Genomic DNA, 20,693 nt, shown 5'->3' on the forward strand with positions numbered 1-20,693 from the left:
CCAATCCTGGTATGCATGGCTCCCTCATTCCCAATCCTGGTATGCATGGCTCCCTCATTCCCAATCCTGATATGCATGGCACCCCTCATCCCCAATCCTGGTATGCATGGCTCCCTCATCCCCAATCCCGGTATGCATGGCACCCCTCATCCTGGTATGCATGGCACCCCTCATCCCCAATCCTGGTATGCATGGCTCCCTCATCCCCAATCCTGGTATGCATGATACCCCTCATCCCCAATCCTGGTATGCATGGCACCCTCTCATCCCCAATCCTGGTATGCATGGCTCCCTCATCCCTAATCCTGATATGCATGGCACCCCTCATCCCCAATCCTGGTATGCGTGGTACCCCTCACCCTCAATCCTGGTATGCATGGCAACCATCATCCCGAATCCTGGTATGCATGGTTCCCTCACCCCCGAATCCTGGTATGTGTGGTACCCCTCACCCCCCAATCCTTGTATGCATGGTCCCCTCACCCACCAATCCTGGTATGCATGGTCCCCTCACCCAACAATCCTGGTATATGTGGCCCCCTCAACCTTTCACGCTGCACACACATACAAAAAAAATAAACAGTTATACTCACCTTTCTTCTCTGCACTCCAGTGCTGCTGCGTCCTGTTCTGCCGGAGGCCGGGGGAAGAGTGCAGCGCCGGAGCACTGCGCTGTCTGGCGCTATTTTGCTGAAGACACACTGCAAATGTGTCTTCATTAAAATGGCGCCGGATAGCGCTATGCGCACGCGCCGATCCGATGCCTCACTCCTGCCCCGGTCTCCGGCGAAGAGAGGCGCCGCGGCAACGCTCCTCCCGGTCAGGTAAGTATGCAAGTATGGCGCTGGAGATCGCGGTATGCGTTCAATGCCTATGCATACCGCAATCTCCGGCGCCATACACACTCCTCTTGCCTGTAAAGGTTGGATGCGTGCTTCTCTCTGGAGCCAGACTGCGCGTCACGCATGCGCAGTCTATCGAGGCTTCAGACAGTTATATTATAGATATATATATATACAGTATATAGCTTTGAAAGGGTTAAAAGTGATAAGAACGATGTACTCAGAGCATCCTGCACAGGCTTGGATGAGAACACATGGGCGGGCTGATATCTCAGGACATAACACCCCCATCATCTACATGACAGCAGCAAATACCTCTAGTGTTAGCAATCAGAATCTTCCTATAAAAGGAAAAACATTTCTTATCAGTTCAAAAACATTCCCCGAATTCCTGCTCCCTTGTGTCCTGTGGAGCTCAGGACTCTCCCCAGCTGCTGGAGAGAGGAGAGGATATTGCTAGGCACGGACCTTTTTCCCTGGAAGGCTATAGTCACCTTTGACAAGGAAAAAATGATTTTTAAATACAATTTTTCACATGTGGCTTCTGCATTTTGCAATAGTTTTTCTTATGTAAATAATGACACGATGTAAGTTGTCAGGTGTTGTTGTTAATCTGAGGTTGGATTCTGCTAAGGACCTGATATAATCGGATATGTAAAACCATAGAATTCAAACAGCTTGTACTTAGCAGTTTTATAATTGTGTTTATTGTTACCTTAATTTTAATTGCACAAGGTTTCAGACTGCACTCACCATTCCTGCATTCATTTTATAGATTCCTTGAGATGCAGTTTGCAGCCTGATTCAAGTTTCAGATTGTTCTTTAGTAGGAGTGTCTCTGTCAGTAATATGGGCTGGATGTGAGGTCTTTGGCTAGGTCAGTAGTATAGGCTGGATGTGAGGTCTGTGTGTCTCTCCTAGTAGTATAGGCTGGATGTGAGGTCTGTGTGTCTCTCCTAGTAATATAGGCTGGATGTGAGGTCTGTGTGTCTCTCCTAGTACTACAGGCTGGATGTGAGGTCTGTGTGTCTCTCCTAGTAATATAGGCTGGATGTGAGGTCTGTGTGTCTCTCCTAGTACTACAGGCTGGATGTGAGGTCTGAGTATCTCTCCCAGTAATATGGGCAGGATGTGAGGTCTGTGTGTCTCTCCCAGTAATATGGGCTGGATGTGAGGTCTGAGTATCTCTCCCAGTAATATGGGCTGGATGTAAGGTCTGTGTGTCTCTGTCAGTAATATAGGCTGGATGTGAGGTCTGTGTGTCTCTCCTAGTACTACAGGCTGGATGTGATGTCTGAGTATCTCTCCCAGTAATATGGGCTGGATATGAGGTATGTGCGTCTCTCCTAGCAATATAGGCTGGATGTGAGGTCTGTGTGTCTGTCAGTAATATAGGCTGGATGTGAGGTCTGTGTATCTCTCCTAGTACTACAGGCTGGGTGTGAGGTCTGTGTGTCTCTCCTAGTAATACAGGCTGGATGTGAGGTCTGTGTGTATCTCCTAGTAATACAGGTTGGATGTGAGGTCTGTGTGTATCTCCCAGTAATATAGACTGGATGTGAGGTCTGAGTGTCTCTCCCAGTAATACAGGCTGGATGTGAGGTATGTGTGTCTCTGCTAGTAATACAGGCTGGATGTGAGGTCTGTGTGTCTCTCCCAGTAATATAGGCTGGATGTGAGGTCTGTGTGTCTCTCCCAGTAATATAGGCTGGATGTGAGGTCTGTGTGTCTCTCCCAGTAATATGGGCTGGATGTGAGGTCTGTGTGTCTCTCCCAGTAATAAAGGCTGGATGTGAGGCCTGTGTCTCTCCAAATAAGATAGGCTGATTGTGCGGTGTGAGAGTTATTGCCAGTAATACAGGCTAGAAGTGAGGTCTGTGTGTCTCTCCCAGTAATACAGGCAGAATGTGAGGTCTGTGTGTCTCTCCCAGTAATACAGGCTGAATGTGAGGTCTGTGTGTCTCTCCCGGTAATACAGGCTTTGTGTGAGGTTTGTGTGTCTCTCCCAGTAATATAGGCTGGATGTGAGGTCTGTGTGTTTCTCCCAGTAATATAGGCTGGATGTGAGGTCTGTGTGTTTCTCCCAGTAATATAGGCTGGATGTGAGGTCTGTGTGTTTCTCCCAGTAATATAGGCTGGATGTGAGGTCTGTGTGTTTCCCCAGTAATATAGGCTGGATGTGAGGTCTGTGTGTTTCTCCCAGTAATATAGGCTGGATGTGATGTCTGTGTGTTTCTCCCAGTAATATAGGCTGGATGTGAGGTCTGTGTGTCTCTCCCAGTAATATAGGCTGGATGTGAGGTCTGTGTGTCTCTCCCAGTAGTACAGGCTGAATGTGAGGTCTGTATGTCTCTTCCAGTAATACAGACTGGATGTGAGGTCTGTGTGTTTCTCCCAGTAATATAGGCTGGATGTGAGGTCTGTGTGTTTCTCCCTGTAATATAGGCTGGATGTGAGGTCTGTGTGTTTCTCCCAGTAATATGGGCTGGATGTGATGTCTGTGTGTCTCTCCCAGTAATATAGGCTGGATGTGAGCTCTGTGTGTCTCTCCCAGTAATACAGGCTGAATGTGAGGTCTGTGTGTCTCTCCCAGTAATATAGGCTGGATGTGCGCTCTGTGTGTCTCTCCCAGTAATATAGGCTGGATGTGAGGTTTGAGTGTCTCTGCAGATAATATAGGCTGCATGTGAAGTCTGAGTGTCTCTGCAGATAATATAGGCAGCATGTGAAGTGTGAATGTCTCTGCCAGTAATATAGGCAGTGTGTAAGATCTGAGTGTCTCTTCCTGTAATATATATAGAAGAACTTGGCACTCAGGTAAACTCAGAAAATCTTGAATTTTAATGATGATAAAGTAGTACAAAGGCACAGACGTTTCAGTCTAGTAAGACCTTCATCAGTGTACGCAATGCTTAGTGAAGTAAATATACATGGAGAAATGTATTTTCCAGCATCTGTGTTAACCGATTAACGGTTCCAGTGAGAAAAATACGGCGGTATGACCGTGGCATCCACCGCTTGTTCAGAGGAGTGGACATCAGCATAAATAGATAAATATAACAATTCAGAAATCACCACAAGGGGGAGCTAAGAGTTTTACCACTGACTGATTAGAGATGTTCGCAGAGTTCATTCAGTATGCAAGATGCTCCTCCACTCCCCCTAGTGGTGGCAGTGGGCAGCAAAATATCATCATTTTACAATATGCCTATAGGGGAATTTCCAACTCTATAAGAGAAATCCGAACTAAAATCACAGTACAAATAAATAAAGAAAATAATTGGAAAATAATTTGGACTAAGGCATGGTATTTGACATAAAATGCATTCAATGTCTGCAGGGAGTGAGACACGATCGATAAAAGGGCTCATCCATGGCCACAGAAAAGTTAAAAATAAACAGAAAAAAAAAGATAAAACTTTCCATAACGACCTGTTAGAATTTTCTCACATTAGACCATTAAATATGGGTGTTACTGAAAGACAGGATAGGGGGCAATCTATAGCAATCAGCTGTACTCCACCCTTGTGCTGGGTGTTGCCCGAATGACGGCATAAGTAATAAAAACTACTAGAAATTAGACACTTTGTAAACATAAAAAAAAGTTTTAAAGAGATCAAACTACTGAAGTTCATTGCAGAGATCGAAATGTCCATTCAACACATGATGCTGCGTAATGACAACCAAAATGCAATGGTCTGATGTCTACAAGATTAAATATTATACTAGTTACATTCTTGTATATAGGAGCAGTATTATAGTAGTTATATTCTTGTACATAGGGGGCAGTATTATAGTAGTTATATTCTTGTACATAGGGAGCAGGATTATAGTAGTTATATTCTTGTACATAGGAGCAGTATTATAGTAGTTATATTCTTGTACATAGGAGCAGTATTATAGTAGTTATATTCTTGTACATAGGGGCAGTATTATAGTAGCTATATTCTTGTACATAGAGGCAGTATTATAGTAGTTATATTCTTGTACATAGGGGGCAGTATTATAGTAGTTATATTCTTGTATATAGGGGGCAGTATTATAGTAGTTATATTCCTGTACATAGGAGCAGTATTATAGTAGTTATATTCTTGTACATAGGACCAGTATTATAGTAGTTATATTCTTGTACATAGGAGCAGTATTATAGTAGTTATATTCTTGTACATAGAGGGTAGTATTATAGTAGTTATATTCTTGTACATAGAGGGTAGTATTATAGTAGTTATATTCTTGTACATAGGAGCAGTATTATAGTAGTTATATTCTTGTACATAGGGGCAGTATTATAGTAGTTATATTCTTGTACATAGGGGCAGTATTATAGTAGTTATATTCTTGTACATAGGAGCAGTATTATAGTAGTTATATTCTTGTACATAGGGGCAGTATTATAGTAGTTATATTCTTGTACATAGGGGGCAGTATTATAGTAGTTATATTCTTGTACATAGGAGGCATTATTATAGTAGTTATATTCTTGTACATAGGAGCAGTATTATAGTAGTTATATTCTTGTACATAGGGGCAGTATTATAGTAGTTATATTCTTGTACATAGGGGGCAGTATTATAGTAGTTATATTCTTGTACATAGGAGCAGTATTATAGTAGTTATATTCTTGTACATAGGGGGCAGTATTATAGTAGTTATATTCTTGTACATGGGGGCAGTATTATAGAAGTTATATTCTTGTACATAGGAGCAGTATTATAGTAGTTATATTCTTACACATAGAGGGCAGTATTATAGCACTTATATTCTTGTACATAGGAGCAGTATTATAATAGTTATATCCTTGTACATAGGGGGCAGTATTATAGTAGTTATATTCTTTTACATAGGGGCAGTATTATAGTAGTTATATTCTTGTACATAGGACCAGTATTATAGTAGTTATATTCTTGTACATAGGAGCAGTATTATAGTAGTTATATTCTTGTACATAGGGGGTAGTATTATAGTAGTTATATTCTTGTACATAGGAGCAGTATTATAGTAGTTATATTCTTGTACATAGGGGGCAGTATTATAGTAGTTATATTCTTGTACATGGGGGCAGTATTATAGAAGTTATATTCTTGTACATAGGAGCAGTATTATAGTAGTTATATTCTTACACATAGAGGGCAGTATTATAGCACTTATATTCTTGTACATAGGAGCAGTATTATAATAGCTATATCCTTGTACATAGGGGGCAGTATTATAGTAGTTATATTCTTGTACATAGGAGCAGTATTATAGTAGTTATATTCTTGTACATAGGAGCAGTATTATAGTAGTTATATTCTTGTACATAGGGGGCAGTATTATAGTAGTTATATTCTTGTACATAGGGGGCAGTATTATAGTAGTTACATTCTTGTACATAGGGGCAGTATTATAGTAGTTATATTCTTGTATATAGGGGGCAGTATTATAGTAGTTATATTCCTGTACATAGGAGCAGTATTATAGTAGTTATATTCTTGTACATAGGACCAGTATTATAGTAGTTATATTCTTGTACATAGGGGGTAGTATTATAGTAGTTATATTCTTGTACATAAGAGCAGTATTATAGTAGTTATATTCTTGTACATAGGGGGCAGTATTATAGTAGTTATATTCTTGTACATGGGGGCAGTATTATAGAAGTTATATTCTTGTACATAGGAGCAGTATTATAGTAGTTATATTCTTACACATAGAGGGCAGTATTATAGCACTTATATTCTTGTACATAGGGGGCAGTATTATAGTAGTTATATTCTTGTACATAGGAGCAGTATTATAGTAGTTATATTCTTGTACATAGGGAGCAGTATTATAGTAGTTATATTCTTGTACATAGGAGCAGTATTATAGTAGTTATATTCTTGTACATAGGAACAGTATTATAGTAGTTATATTCTTGTACATAGGAACAGTATTATAGTAGTTATATTCTTGTACATAGGAGCAGTATTATAGTAGTTATATTCTTGTACATAGGCACAGTATTATAGTAGTTATATTCTTGTACATAGGAGCAGTATTATAGTAGTTATATTCTTGTACATAGGAACAGTATTATAGTAGTTATATTCCTGTACATAGGGGGCCGTATTATAGTAGTTATATTCTTGTACATAGGAGCAGTATTATAGTAGTTATATTCTTGTACATAGGGGCAGTATTATAGTAGTTATATTCTTGTACATAGGGGGCAGTATTATAGTAGTTATATTCTTGTACATAGGGAGCAGTATTATAGTAGTTATATTCTTGTACATAGGGGCAGTATTATAGTAGTTATATTCTTGTACATAGGGGGCAGTATTATAGCAGTTATATTCTTGTACATAGGATCAGTATTATAGTAGTTATATTCTTGTGCATAGGGGCAGTATTATAGTAGATATATTCTTGTACATAGGAGCAGTATTATAGTAGTTATATTCTTGTACATAGGAGCAGTATTATAGTAGTTATATTCTTGTACATAGGGGGCAGTATTATAGTAGTTATATTCTTGTACATAGGAGCAGTATTATAGTAGTTAGATTCTTGTACATAGGGGCAGTATTATAGTAGTTAGATTCTTGTACATAAGGGCAGTATTATAGTAGTTATATTCTTGTACTTAGGGGGCAGTATTATAATAGTTATATTCTTGTATATAGGGGGCAGTATTATAGTAGTTATATTCTTGTACATAGGAGCAGTATTATATTAGTTATATTCTTGTACATAGGAGAAGTATTATAGTAGTTATATTCTTGTATATAGGAGCAGTATTATAGTAGTTATATTCTTGTACATAGGGGGCAGTATTATAGTAGTTATATTCTTGTACATAGAGGCAGTATTATAGTAGTTATATTCTTGTACATAGGGGCAGTATTATAGTAGTTATATTCTTGTATATAGGAGCAGTATTATAGTAGTTATATTGTTATGAAATTGAGAAAAAACAGCTCACCGTCATCTATGTCACAAGTGTTCTGTACCACGGACAGACGTCTTTTCCTGGATACAACAGAGGCAGCTTAAAGGAAGATCCAGCTTCACAGGTTAAAATATTCTTTATTAGTGAATTGTTTCAGCAAGGTGGTGAAGTTAAAAGCATATTAGAATTACGACATATGCACATGCCATGATTGGCCGGTCAGAGACCAACCCGGCTGTCGAGTTTAAATTATGGTTTGTTAGGGCACGCACAACGAGTGTGTAATTTAATTAATACTAAATAGATACACAATAAATTTAAAAAAAAAAGAGAGAGAGTGTTGTAATATTACAGGTAAGGCACCACGGTGTGTAGAGTGAATAAGATACAATAGTGTCATCATTATTTATAAACAGATACTTATTAAGGGAAATGACTGTATTTTTCGTATTATAAGACACACTTTTTTGTTCCCCAAAATTTGGGAGGGAAATGGAGGTGCGTCTTATAATATGAATGTAGGTAACCGATGGGGGACGGCTGCGGTGGAGAGGGATGCCAGTGGGCAGGGTCGCTGCTGCAGGAACCTGGCAAGAGTAGGGCGATGCTGCGAGCTCCAGGCTGGAAGGAGGGGGGTGCTCGGCGGTGGTGAGCCCCGGGCTTTCACCCCTTCCTCCTAGTCCAGGGCCCGCAACATCGATCCACTCTTGCCGTCGCCGCCACCAGCTTCCTGCAACAGCGACTCTGCCTCCTGGGACCCCGCTCCACCGCAGCCACCACCCCACACCCCCTGCAAGCTACTGTAAGGCTATGTGCCCACGTAGCAGATTTGATGCAGAGCGTTTTTGCCTCTCTCTGCCAGAAAAAAACGCATGCAGATTTACATGCGTTTTTTTCTGCCAGAGAGAAGCGTTTTTTCAAGCACTTTTCCAAGCGATTTTGAGCATCAAAAGAGCTTGACAAGTTGATCACACAATATAAATCCATGCAACCGGCCTGGATTTATAATGTGTGAACAACTTAGATGCTTTAAATGCAGCATCTATAGTAAAAAAAAAAAAGAATTAAAACGTTAAAAATAAAAAAAAAACTGTATATTCACCTCTCCGGCGGCCCCCGGTCTGCTCTCCGGTCTCCTCCAGTCTGCTCCCGGCCGCGTTCTCTCTATTCGGCATCCCGCAGTGTACTGTCAGGACCTGCGGTGACGTCATTTAGTCAGCTGATGGTCAAGCGACCATCACCTGACCGCCGACGTCAGCAGTCGTGTGACCATCAGGTGACTAAATGACGTCACCGCAGGTCCTGACAGTACACTGTGGGACTCCAAGGAGAGAGAACGTGGCCAGGAGCAGACCGGAGGAGACCGAAGAGCAGACCGGGGGCCGCCGGAGAGGTGAATATACAGGTTTTGTTTATTTTTTACTTTTTTTATTTCTTTTTTTCACCGCGTGGTAGCCGGGATGAAGAGGCGTTGTAGTCTCCTCTTCATCCCAGGTATCACACGCATCGCGATTGCGCTGCAGCGTAATCACGGTAGAAATGGTCATGCTGCATTTTGCAAAGCAATGCGAATTCGGCGCGCAAATTAGCGCATCATGTGCACAGCACATCCGAATTCACATTGCTTTGCATGGCAGACTGCTTTACAAGTGTTTTCGCGGCCGTAAAAATGCCGCAAAAACGCTACAAAAACGCTACGTGGGCACATAGCCTAAAAGCGGACTATAAGATGCACAACCATTTTATAAAAAAAAATGTTTTCCTATCTTGCTCCCCAAAATTTGGGGTGCGTCTTATGATCCGGTGCATCTTCAAATCTGCAAAATCTGTTATATACAGTGGGGGAAATAAGTATTTGATACACTGCCGATTTTGAAAGTTTTCACATCTACAAAGAATGGAGAGGTCGTCAATTTTTATCGTAGGTACACTTCACCTGTGAGAGACAGAATCTAAAAATAAAAACCAGAAAATCACACTGTATTATTTTTACATAATTAATTTGCATTTTATTGCGTGGAATTAGTATTTGATCACCTACCAACCAGCAAGAATATTGGCTCTCACAGACTTGTTAGTTTTTCTTTAAGAAGCCCTCCTACTGTGCACTCATTACCTGTATTAATTGCACCTGTTTGAACTCGTTACCTGTATAAAACACACCTGTTCACACACTGAATCAATTACACTCCAACCTCTCCACCATGTCCAAGACCAAAGAGCTGTCTAAGGACACCAGGGACAAAATTGTAGACCTGCACAAGGCTGGGATGGTCTACAGGACAATAAGCAAGCAGTTTGGTGAGAAGGCAACAACTGCTGGCGCAATTATTAGAAAATGGAAGAAACACAAGATGGCTGCCAATCTTGCTTGGTCTGGAGCTCCATGCAACTTCTCGCCTTGTGGGGTAAGGATGACTCTGAAAAAAGTCAGGAATCAGTCCAGAACTACATGGGAGGACCTGGTCAATAACCTGAAGAGAGCTGGGACCACAGTCTCAAACATTACCGTTAGCAACACACTACGCTGTCATGGATTAAAAAACTGCAGGGCACGCAAGGTCCCCCTGCTCATGGCAGCACAAGTTAAGGCTCGTTGGAAGTTTGCCAATGACCATCTGGATGATCCAAAGAAGACATGAGAGAAGGTCGGGTGGTCAGATGAGACCAAAACAGAACTTTTTGGTATCAACTCCGCTCGCCGTGTTTGGAGAAAGAAGAACGATGAGTCCAACTCTAAGAACACTGTCTCAAACATGAAGAACGGTGGGAGAAACTTTGGGGATGCTTTTCTGCAAATGGGACATGACGACTGCACCGTATTGAAGGGGGTATGGATGGCGTCATGTATCGTGAGATTTTGGCCAACAACCTCCCTCCCTCAGTAAAAGCATTGAACGTGGGTCGTGGCTGGGTCTTCCAGCATGACAATAGCCCGAAACACACAGCCAGGGCAACTAAGGAATGGCTTCGTAAGAAGCATTTCAAGGTCCAGGAGTGGCCTAGCCAGTCTCCAGACCTGAACCCAATAGAAAATCTTTGGAGTGAGCTGAAACTCAGTGTAGCCCAGCGACAGCTCCGAAACCTGAAAGATCTGGAGAAGATCTGTATGGAAGAGTGGGCCAAAATCCCTGCCGCAGTGTGTGCAAACCTGGTCAAGAACTACAGGAAACGTCTGACCTCTGTAATTGCAAACAAAGGTTTCTGCACCAAATATTAAGTTCTGTTTTTCTATTGTATCAAATATTTACTTCATGAAATAAAATGCAAATTAATTATGTAAAAATCATACAATGCGATTTTCTGGATTTTAATTTTACATTCTGTCTCTCACAGGTGACGTGTACCTACGATAAAAATTACAGACCTCTCCATTCTTTGTAGGTGGGAAAACTTGCAAAATCGTCAGTGTATCAGATACTTATTTTCTTCACAGTATGCTGCTGAATCAACAAAGAAAAATTCAAAATGAAAAAGCGACATGATTGGCAGGCTAAGTTGTGTAGTATTCACATTGGTAGGAAGACAGCGCTAAGAAGCATGTCTCAATCTCAAATAGTATTTTGATTCCATTTAGTAGTGCGGTTTACATGAGTTGCTTCAAATGATATTTGAATAAATAGCAAATAAAAGTTACTATAAGTATATTTCTATTTCTTTGGAGCTTCATAAAAACGATATTTCATTACTTAAGAGAAAAAAACTAAAATATTAAATGATGAGAGAGATAAAAGAAAATATGAAAACTAATTTTAAAATATGAAACAAAGATAATAAAAAAAAATATATTCTAATGTAACAGTGAAGCACGATGTCTTTTCACAGGTTTAAACTCTATTGAGTTCTAGTAATAAGTTTAAATATCCACCATGATTCACTATTTTATTTAAATGGATTCTGTCTCCTCTTTCTTTTCTTGTGTGTATTTGTTCTACACCATATATTCTTAAGGATCACCTTAGGTCCTTTATGGTGATTGATGAAATGCTTCTATAAACAATTTTGATTATTATTATTATCAAATAAATGATCTTTAATGTGGGTTTTTAATTGTTGGGTTGTACAACCTAGATATTTTAACATTTCATATGACACATGGAATAAAACATATTGCAAAACTTAAATTACAATTTAGGAATGATTAATTTTGAAAAGGAAATAAACACGTTGACAACAAAACATGCGGAACTGCAATCATTTTCTGGAAGAAATACGTACTTCATTTCCTAGAAAAATTTCAAGGGTGTTGACACTTTCGGCCATGACTATATTTTACCTTATTCATTGAAGACACCGTGGTGCCTTTCTTATAGTAATACAACTCTCTTACTTTTTTTTTTTAAGCAATTATGCATGTCAATATTATTTATTAGGCACCCACTGTGCACACCCAAACAACCCACAATTTCTACTCATCATTGATAGACATGACCGCCCAGTCATGGAATGTACATATCGACATTTTGACATGCTTTTAACCTTCACCACCTACAATTCACTAAAACAAGATTTTATTCCATTATATTCTTATGCAAAGGGGGCAGTATTATAGTAGTTATATTCTTGTACATAGGGGCAGTATTATAGTAGTTATATTCTTGTACATAGGGGCAGTATTATAGTAGTTATATTCTTGTACATAGGAGCAGTATTATAGTAGTTATATTTTTGTACATAGGGGGCAGTATTATAGTAGTTATATTCTTGTACATAGGGGCAGTATTATAGTAGTTATATTCTTGTACATAGGAGCAGTATTATAGTAGTTATATTCTTGTACATAGGGGGCAGTATTATAGTAGTTATATTCTTGTACATAGAGGCAGTATTATAGTAGTTATATTCTTGTACATAGGGAGCAGTATTATAGTAGTTATATTCTTGTACATAGGGGCAGTATTATAGTAGTTATATTCTCGTACAAAGGAGCAGTATTATAGTAGTTATATTCTCGTACATAGGGAGCAGTATTATAGTAGTTATATTCTTGTACATAGGGGGCAGTATTATAGTAGTTATATTCTTGTACATAAGGAGCAGTATTATAGTAGTTATATTCTTGTACATAGGGGCAGTATTATAGTAGTTATATTCTCGTACATAGGGAGCAGTATTATAGTAGTTATATTGTTGTACATAGGGGGCAGTATTATAGTAGTTATATTCTTGAACATAGGGGGCAGTATTATAGTAGTTATATTCTTGTACATACGGGCAGTATTATAGTAGTTAGATTCTTGTAGATAGGTATCAGTATTATAGTAGTTATATTCTTGTACATAGGGGCAGTATTATAGTAGTTAGATTCTTGAAGATAGGTATCAGTATTATAGTAGTTATATTCTTGTACATAGGAGCAGTATAATAGTAGTTATATTCTCGTACATAGGGAGCAGTATTATAGTAGTTATATTTTTGTACATAGGGGGCAGTATTATAGTAGTTAGATTCTAGAACATAGGGGCAGTATTATAGTAGTTATATTCTTGTACATACGGGCAGTATTATAGTAGTTAGATTCTTGTCGATAGGTATCAGTATTATAGTAGTTATATTCTTGTACATAGGGGCAGTATTATTGTAGTTATATTCTTGTACATAGGGGGCAGCATTATAGTAGTTATATTCTTGTACATAGGGGCAGTATTATTGTAGTTATATTCTTGTACATAGGGAGCAGTATTATAGTAGTTATATTCTTGTAAATAGAGACAGTATTATAGTAGTTATATTCTTGTACATAGGAGCAGTATTATAGTAGTTATGTTCTTGTACATAGGAGCAGTATTATAGTAGTTATATTCTTGTACATAGGAGGCAGTATTATAGTAGTAATATTCTAGTACATAGGGAGCAGTATTATAGTAGTTAAATTCTTGTATATAGGAGCAGTATTATAGTAGTTATATTCTTATACATAGGGGCAGTATTAGTGTAGTTATATTCTTGTACATAGGAGCAGTATTATAGTAGTTATATTCTTGTACATAGGGGCAGTATTATAGTAGTTATATTCTTGTACATAGGGGCAGTATTATAGTAGTTATATTCTTGTACATAGGAGCAGTATTATAGTAGTTATATTCTTGTACATAGGGGGCAGTATTATAGTAGTTATATTCTTGTACATAGGAGCAGTATTATAGTAGTTATATTTTTGTACATAGGGGGCAGTATTATAGTAGTTATATTCTTGTACATAGGGGCAGTATTATAGTAGTTATATTCTTGTACATAGGAGCAGTATTATAGTAGTTAGATTCTTGTAGATAGGTATCAGTATTATAGTAGTTATATTCTTGTACATAGGGGCAGTATTATAGTAGTTAGATTCTTGTAGATAGGTATCAGTATTATAGTAGTTATATTCTTGTACATAGGAGCAGTATTATAGTAGTTATATTCTCGTACATAGGGAGCAGTATTATAGTAGTTATATTTTTGTACATAGGGGGCAGTATTATAGTAGTTAGATTCTAGAACATAGGGGCAGTATTATAGTAGTTATATTCTTGTACATACGGGCAGTATTATAGTAGTTAGATTCTTGTAGATAGGTATCAGTATTATAGTAGTTATATTCTTGTACATAGGGGCAGTATTATTGTAGTTATATTCTTGTACATAGGGAGCAGTATTATAGTAGTTATATTCTTGTACATAGAGACAGTATTATAGTAGTTATATTCTTGTACATAGGGGCAGTATTATAGTAGTTATATTCTTGTACATAGGGGCAGTATTATTGTAGTTATATTCTTGTACATAGGGAGCAGTATTATAGTAGTTATATTCTTGTAAATAGAGACAGTATTATAGTAGTTATATTCTTGTACATAGGAGCAGTATTATAGTAGTTATATTCTTGTACATAGGAGCAGTATTATAGTAGTTATATTCTTGTACATAGGAGGCAGTATTATAGTAGTAATATTCTTGTACATAGGGAGCAGTATTATAGTAGTTAAATTCTTGTATATAGGAGCAGTATTATAGTAGTTATATTCTTGTACATAGGGGCAGTATTAGTGTAGTTATATTCTTGTACATAGGAGCAGTATTATAGTAGTTATATTCTTGTACATAGGGGCAGTATTATAGTAGTTATATTCTTGTACATAGGGGCAGTATTATAGTAGTTATATTCTTGTACATAGGAGCAGTATTATAGTAGTTATATTCTTGTGCATAGAGGCAGTATTATAGTAGTTATATTCTTGTACATAGGGACAGTATTATAGTAGTTATATTCTTGTACATAGGGGGTAGTATTATAGTAGTTATATTTTTGTACATGTGGGCAGTATTATAGTAGTTATATTCTTGTACATAGAAGCAGTATTATAGTAGTTATATTCTTGTACATCTTGTACATAGAAGCAGTGTAGCGTCGGCGTCTCTGCCTCCTGCCCAGCAGAGACGCCGATCCCCTCACTGCCGCGGTCCCGGTCCGGCGTCCTCTGGCTCCCTAGCTGCATAAGCCCGGGGTGTGCACGACGCGTGCAGATCCCCGGGCACTGAACTTAGGGCGCGCGCTCCCTCCCTCTTAAAGGGGCCGCGCGTGCCGTCCTAAAGAGTCCCCGGCCAATGGCCGGAGGACTGCCTCTATACAAGGCACCTACTCCAAAATGGAGGTGCCTGTGCAATGTTGAAGTTTGTGTGCGAACACTCTCTCCAGCCCTCAGGTTCCAGTGCTGTCCGCCAGCCTGTCTATCAGCCATACCCGCCAGCCTGTCTGTCAGCCGGGCCCAGCAGCCTGTCTGTCAGCTGGGCCCACCAGCCTGTCTGTCAGCCGGGCCCACCAGCCTGTCTGTCAGCCGGGCCCACCAGCCTGTCTGTCAGCCGGGCCCACCAGCTTGTCTATTAGCCGAGCCTGTCTGTCAGTCAGCTTCGTCCACCTGCCTGCCAGCCGTGCACATCTGTCTGCTCATCTGTCGTGCCAGTCCGCTTCGGCTATCAGCCCGTGGGAGTCGCCTGCTCTCACACGAGGTCAGTACCAGAGTGGCACCTGGTTCACCATCCTGGTCCCTCCTTGGTTCACGGAGTCGACTAAGCCGCAGTGTAGCCAGGGTGGATCCGGGTAGGCACTTAGTTACGCCCCTCTGGTCCCTCCTTGCACCACGGCACAGTGGTTCCACCATCCGGACCCGTAACAGTTTGCACAGGCCATGGAATCCGGTGGCTCCCAGGCTCCTTCGCTCTCAGACCTGTACCAAGAGGTCTCCCGCCAGAGATCTCAACAGGATACTATCCTGTCCTATCTGCGGACTGTCAACTCCTGCTTGGACGCGCTGTCCACCCCGACTGTGTCTGCCTCTAACCAAGAGGCATCCGCTTTGGCGGCACCTCAACCCAGTAGCTTTGTGACACCCGGCTTAGGACCCCGGCAATCTGCTCCACCATGGCGGTGGTGGCACTATGTCGGGGCTTCCTCAACCAGTGCATGCTGCACTTCGAGCTCTTGGCCCATCAATTTACTTCTCACCAGGCTAAAGTAGCATTTAAAATGTCTCATCTCACCGGAGAGGCGTTGGCGTGGCTCAACCCCCTATGAGAGAGAGGGGATCCCCTGGTGTCGAATCTTCAAGCTTTCCTTGCGGCCTTCAGCAGTGTTTTTGATGAACCTGGGCGCATATCCTCAACTGCCTCCTCTCTTCTTCGTCTATGTCAAGGGAGTCTCACTGTGGGCCAGTACGCGGTGCGATTTCGGACCCTCGTGTCTGAACTAGCCTGGAATAACGAGGCCCTGGGGTCTACCTTTTGGGAAGGCCTTTCCGGACAGATCAAGGATGAACTAGCCGGTCGTGACATACCCTCTTCCCTGGACGACCAGATGTCTTTGGCCACATGGATCGACATCCGGTTCCAGGAGCGTTCTAAGGAGGTGTATCTGGCAGGGAAATGAAGTGAGCCATCTTGAAGAAGCAGTCAACGACCACCCATATGACAGTACAGCCGACCGATACAGGAAGATCCGTGATTAAATCCATAGCGATGTGTTGCCAGGTAGCAGAAGGCACGGGCAGAGGAAGAAGTCGACCAGTCGGGAGTTGCCTAGATGTCTTATTAAGGGCACAGGAAGAGCAAGAGGAGACAAAATCCGCAACATCCTTGCGCAGAGTCGGCACCCAATAATGTCGGGAAATTAACAGAAGCGTCTTCCTTTGACTGGCATGTCCAGCCAGTTTGGACAAATGACCCCAGAGTAAGATCCTCCTCCTATCTGGAGCCGCCACAAAGGTCTTACCAGGAGAAAGACGAGACAGGTCCAACGGGGCAACAGTCATTATTCTGGAGGGGTCAATGATGTGTAGAGGCTCCTTCTCTTGATCGGTAGACAGGAACGAGCGGAAGAGTGCGTCAGCCTTAATATTCTTGTCTGCCGGGCGATAATGAAGAGTGAAGTTGAAGCGAGCAAAGAATAGAGACCATCTGGCCTGACGAGGATTTAGTCTTTGACAGACTGCAAGTAGACAAGATTCTTATGGTCCGTGTTGATGACCACTGAATGCAGAGCCCCTTCTAGTAAGGACCGCCACTCCTCAAGTGCTAATTTGATAACAAGTAGCTCCCGATCTCCAATGTAGTAATTGCGCTCGGAAGGGGAGAAGAGCTTAAAAAAGAAGCCGCAGGTCACTATTCACCCGGACGAGGATTTCTGAGTGAGTACTGCACCGGCCCCTGAGGAAGAGGCATCAACCTCCAGGAAAAACTGTTTGTAACAGTCCGGACGATGTAGCACCGGAGCAGAAGAGAAAGCTTGCTTCAGGGACCACTGTGTAGGTACTTGTCGTTTGATATAAGTATATATAATAGATGGTAACTGAGCTAATTCAATTATCGGACCTTTTCTAAGGTAATTAGGACTCAGGACAATACATAGGACACACGGAATGATACAGAGCAACAAGACAACATTCCTAAAATAAGTAAAAATATTAACATAGACAGAGTGATACCCCACACACCGTATCACACCATCACAGGGTGTTTCTGGGAATCCGGTGAGTGGGGAATCTCTGCCATTATAATGTTGGTGGTTTGGACACCGAACGCGGCCAACTAACATGCTGACACATTATTACTGTACATCATGAGATTTAATGCAGTTGATTCATTTTATCTACTGCCAGCCCCTGATGACTGAAAGAAGTAATAAACTATTGATGAAACGCGCAAGGCTTAGGCTATGTTCACACATCATGGGTTTATCAGTGTTTGTTTTTTCTGCAGCAAAACCTGATCTCTTGTCAGGGGGTTGTTCAGGATTTTTCTTGCTTTTTTGCTTGTTTTTTTGGTGTATTTTTTCACTGTCCTTTTGTCTCTTTAATGCATGTACATAAAGTTCAGTGAAAAGAAAATCTCATTCTGGTTTTGCCATAACAGCAGGGGAGGTGAATTGTTCAAGAATAGTTTACCTAAGACACTGGCAGTGCAATAAGTTTGTATGACACTATTTACTTTTAAGCTATGGGGTCTGCCATTCAGTTGCACAGGCATTGCTCAATTTCACATCTCCCTGGGCCACAGGTATTGTTCAATCTCACACCTAGCTCAGCCAATGTTTACACTCTACACATCACTAATTTAATTTAACTGGCCTTTCTACATAGGGGGCAGTATTATGGTAGTTATATTCTTGTACTTAGGGACAATATTATAGTGGCTTACGAAGGTATTCACCCCCCTTGGCTTTTTATCTATTTTGTTACATAACATTCTGTGTTTAATTATTTTTGTAATCCGATTTGTCTGTGATGCATCAGCACTAAATAGTCTAAGTTGGTGAAGTGAAGTGAGAAAAATATAGGCAGAAATTACATTTATGAGATGAAATAAATAAAAATTGACATGTGCACATGTTTCATCCGTTTTGCGATGAAGCCCCTAAAAATTTCTGGTGCAAGTAATTCCCTTCATAAGTCCCATGCTTAGTGACAGGACGTCCATCTGTGTGCAATCTAAGTGTCACATGTCTGTCAGTATTGTAAGATGGCCGCCGGACAGGTTTTTGAGGGGAGATATGTATTATCGAAGTTGGTAGCTTCGGTGATGTAAACCCGGGAAAGCATGCTCCAGTACATGTAGTGCTAAGAGGGTTAAGAAGTCATATCAGGGCCGGTTTTACAAGCAGCCATAAGAGATGGGTGGGAATGGCTGCTCACATATTCCCACCCCAGGGCGTGGTTTGGTAAATAAAATGGAGACCAAGTGTCTCATTCAGTGTCTGTGGCTGGAGGTGTGGAGACCTCCAGGGTGTTTTGGCTAAAGGACACCGACTGTGAGCGGGCGAACCTGGCATATTGTATGGACTATTTATTTTCTGTATTTCCACTTTGTGCCAGAAAAGGCTGTCATTTTGTTTACGACTAAAGTGCGGTTATGCAGGTATAATAAACCTGCCTTGGGCTTTTTAAAAAAAAAAAACGGTTTCCTGTGCCTACCGCAGCTGAGTGAGTACCAAACCCTACAGTATATACACTTTACCTTTTCTGAAAGGCCACAGAGGCCGCACCACCATTAACAAGAGGCACCACTAACCAAACAACACCATGAAGACCAAGGAGATTTCCAAACAACACCATGAAGACCAAGGAGATCTCCAAATAACGCCATGAAAGCTAAGGAGATCTCCAAGCAAGTCAAGGACAAAGTTGTTGAGAAGTATAAGTCAGGGTCAGTCAATCTCTGAGAATCCCCGAAGCACCATGAAATCCATTATTATCAAATGGAAAGAACATGGTACCACAACAAACCTGCCAAGAGAGGGCGCTCACCAAAACTCTCAGCCCGGGCAAGGAGGGCATTAATCAGTGAGGCAGCACAGAGACCAAAGGTAACCCTGAAGGAGCTGCAGAGTTTCCAAGCAGAGACTGGAGCATCTGTCCATACGACAACAATAAGCCGTACAGGCCATAGAGGTGGCCTTCATGGAAGAGTGGGCAGAAAAAAGCCTTTACTTACACACAAAAATTGTAAGTCTCGTTTTGAGTTTGCCAAAAGACATGTGGGAGACACCTCAAATGTTTGGAGGAAGGAGCTGTGGTCAGATGAGACCAAAATTGAACTTTTTGTCCACCAAGGAAAAGGCTCTGTCTGGCACCAAACCAACACAGCAATTCACCCCAAGAACACCATCCCCACAGTGAAACATGGTGGTGACAGCATCATGCTGAGGGGATGTTTTTCGGCAGAAGGGACAGGGAAAATGGTCCGAGTCTAGGGGAAGATGGATGTTGCGAAATACAGGGATATTCTTGAACAAAACCTGTTTCAGTCTGTTAGAGATTTGAGACTGGGACGAAGGTTCACCTTCCAACAAGACAATGATCCAAAGCATACTGCTAAATTAACACTCGAGTGGTTTAAGGGAAAATGTGTAAATGTTTTGAAGTGGCTTCGTCAAAGCCCAGACCTTAATCCAATAGAGAATCTGTGTTCACACTTGAAGATTGGTGTTCACCAGGGGAAACCATCTAACTTAAAGGAGCTGGAGCAGTTTTGCCTTGAGGAATGGGCAAAAATCCCAGTGGTAAGATGTGGAAAGCTCATAGTGACTTATCCAAAGAGACTTGCAGATCTAATTGCCGCAAAAGGAGGCTCTACAAAGTACTGACGTTAGGGGGGTGAATAGTTATGCACACTGAAGTTTCCAGTTATTTTGTCCTACTTGTTGTTAGCTTCACAGTTGTCGGCATGTTCTTTGCATGAACTGATGCAAACCTTCAAAAAAAACTGTGAAATTCCAGGTTGTGAGGTAGCAAAACACGGAAAATGCCAAGAGGGTGAATACTTTTGCAAGCCACTGTATATTGGTGATATTTTTATATCTTTTTGGAGCGGATCTTGCTCTTATATATTTCATTTCATAATATTAGAACTGTCCATCAAGTATTACTATATTTCTTTGAGTCAATTAGTTTCCTCGCAGCTGAACA

At 40.9% G+C, this 20,693-nt stretch overlaps 1 protein-coding gene across 6 annotated transcripts in view; it reads right to left on the bottom strand.

Moving 5' to 3' along the window:
* The window catches only part of ST3GAL1 (ST3 beta-galactoside alpha-2,3-sialyltransferase 1), a 176,913-nt gene that overhangs the window by 41,745 nt on the left and 114,475 nt on the right, over nucleotides 1–20,693 (bottom strand). The window contains exon 1 of one of the 6 annotated variants that reach the window (XM_073679917.1): nucleotides 7,789–7,914. The exons of the other annotated variants lie outside the window; for them this stretch is intronic. The gene's annotated coding sequence lies outside the window, so the exon portion shown is untranslated. Of the gene's footprint in view, nucleotides 1–7,788; nucleotides 7,915–20,693 lie in introns of those variants that run through there. 6 annotated transcript variants of the gene reach the window in all.

Source organism: Phyllobates terribilis, unplaced genomic scaffold (assembly GCF_046119375.1).
Source record: "Phyllobates terribilis strain yellow unplaced genomic scaffold, ASM4611937v1 Scaffold_4__5_contigs__length_816908805, whole genome shotgun sequence".
Lineage (NCBI taxonomy): Eukaryota > Metazoa > Chordata > Amphibia > Anura > Dendrobatidae > Phyllobates > Phyllobates terribilis.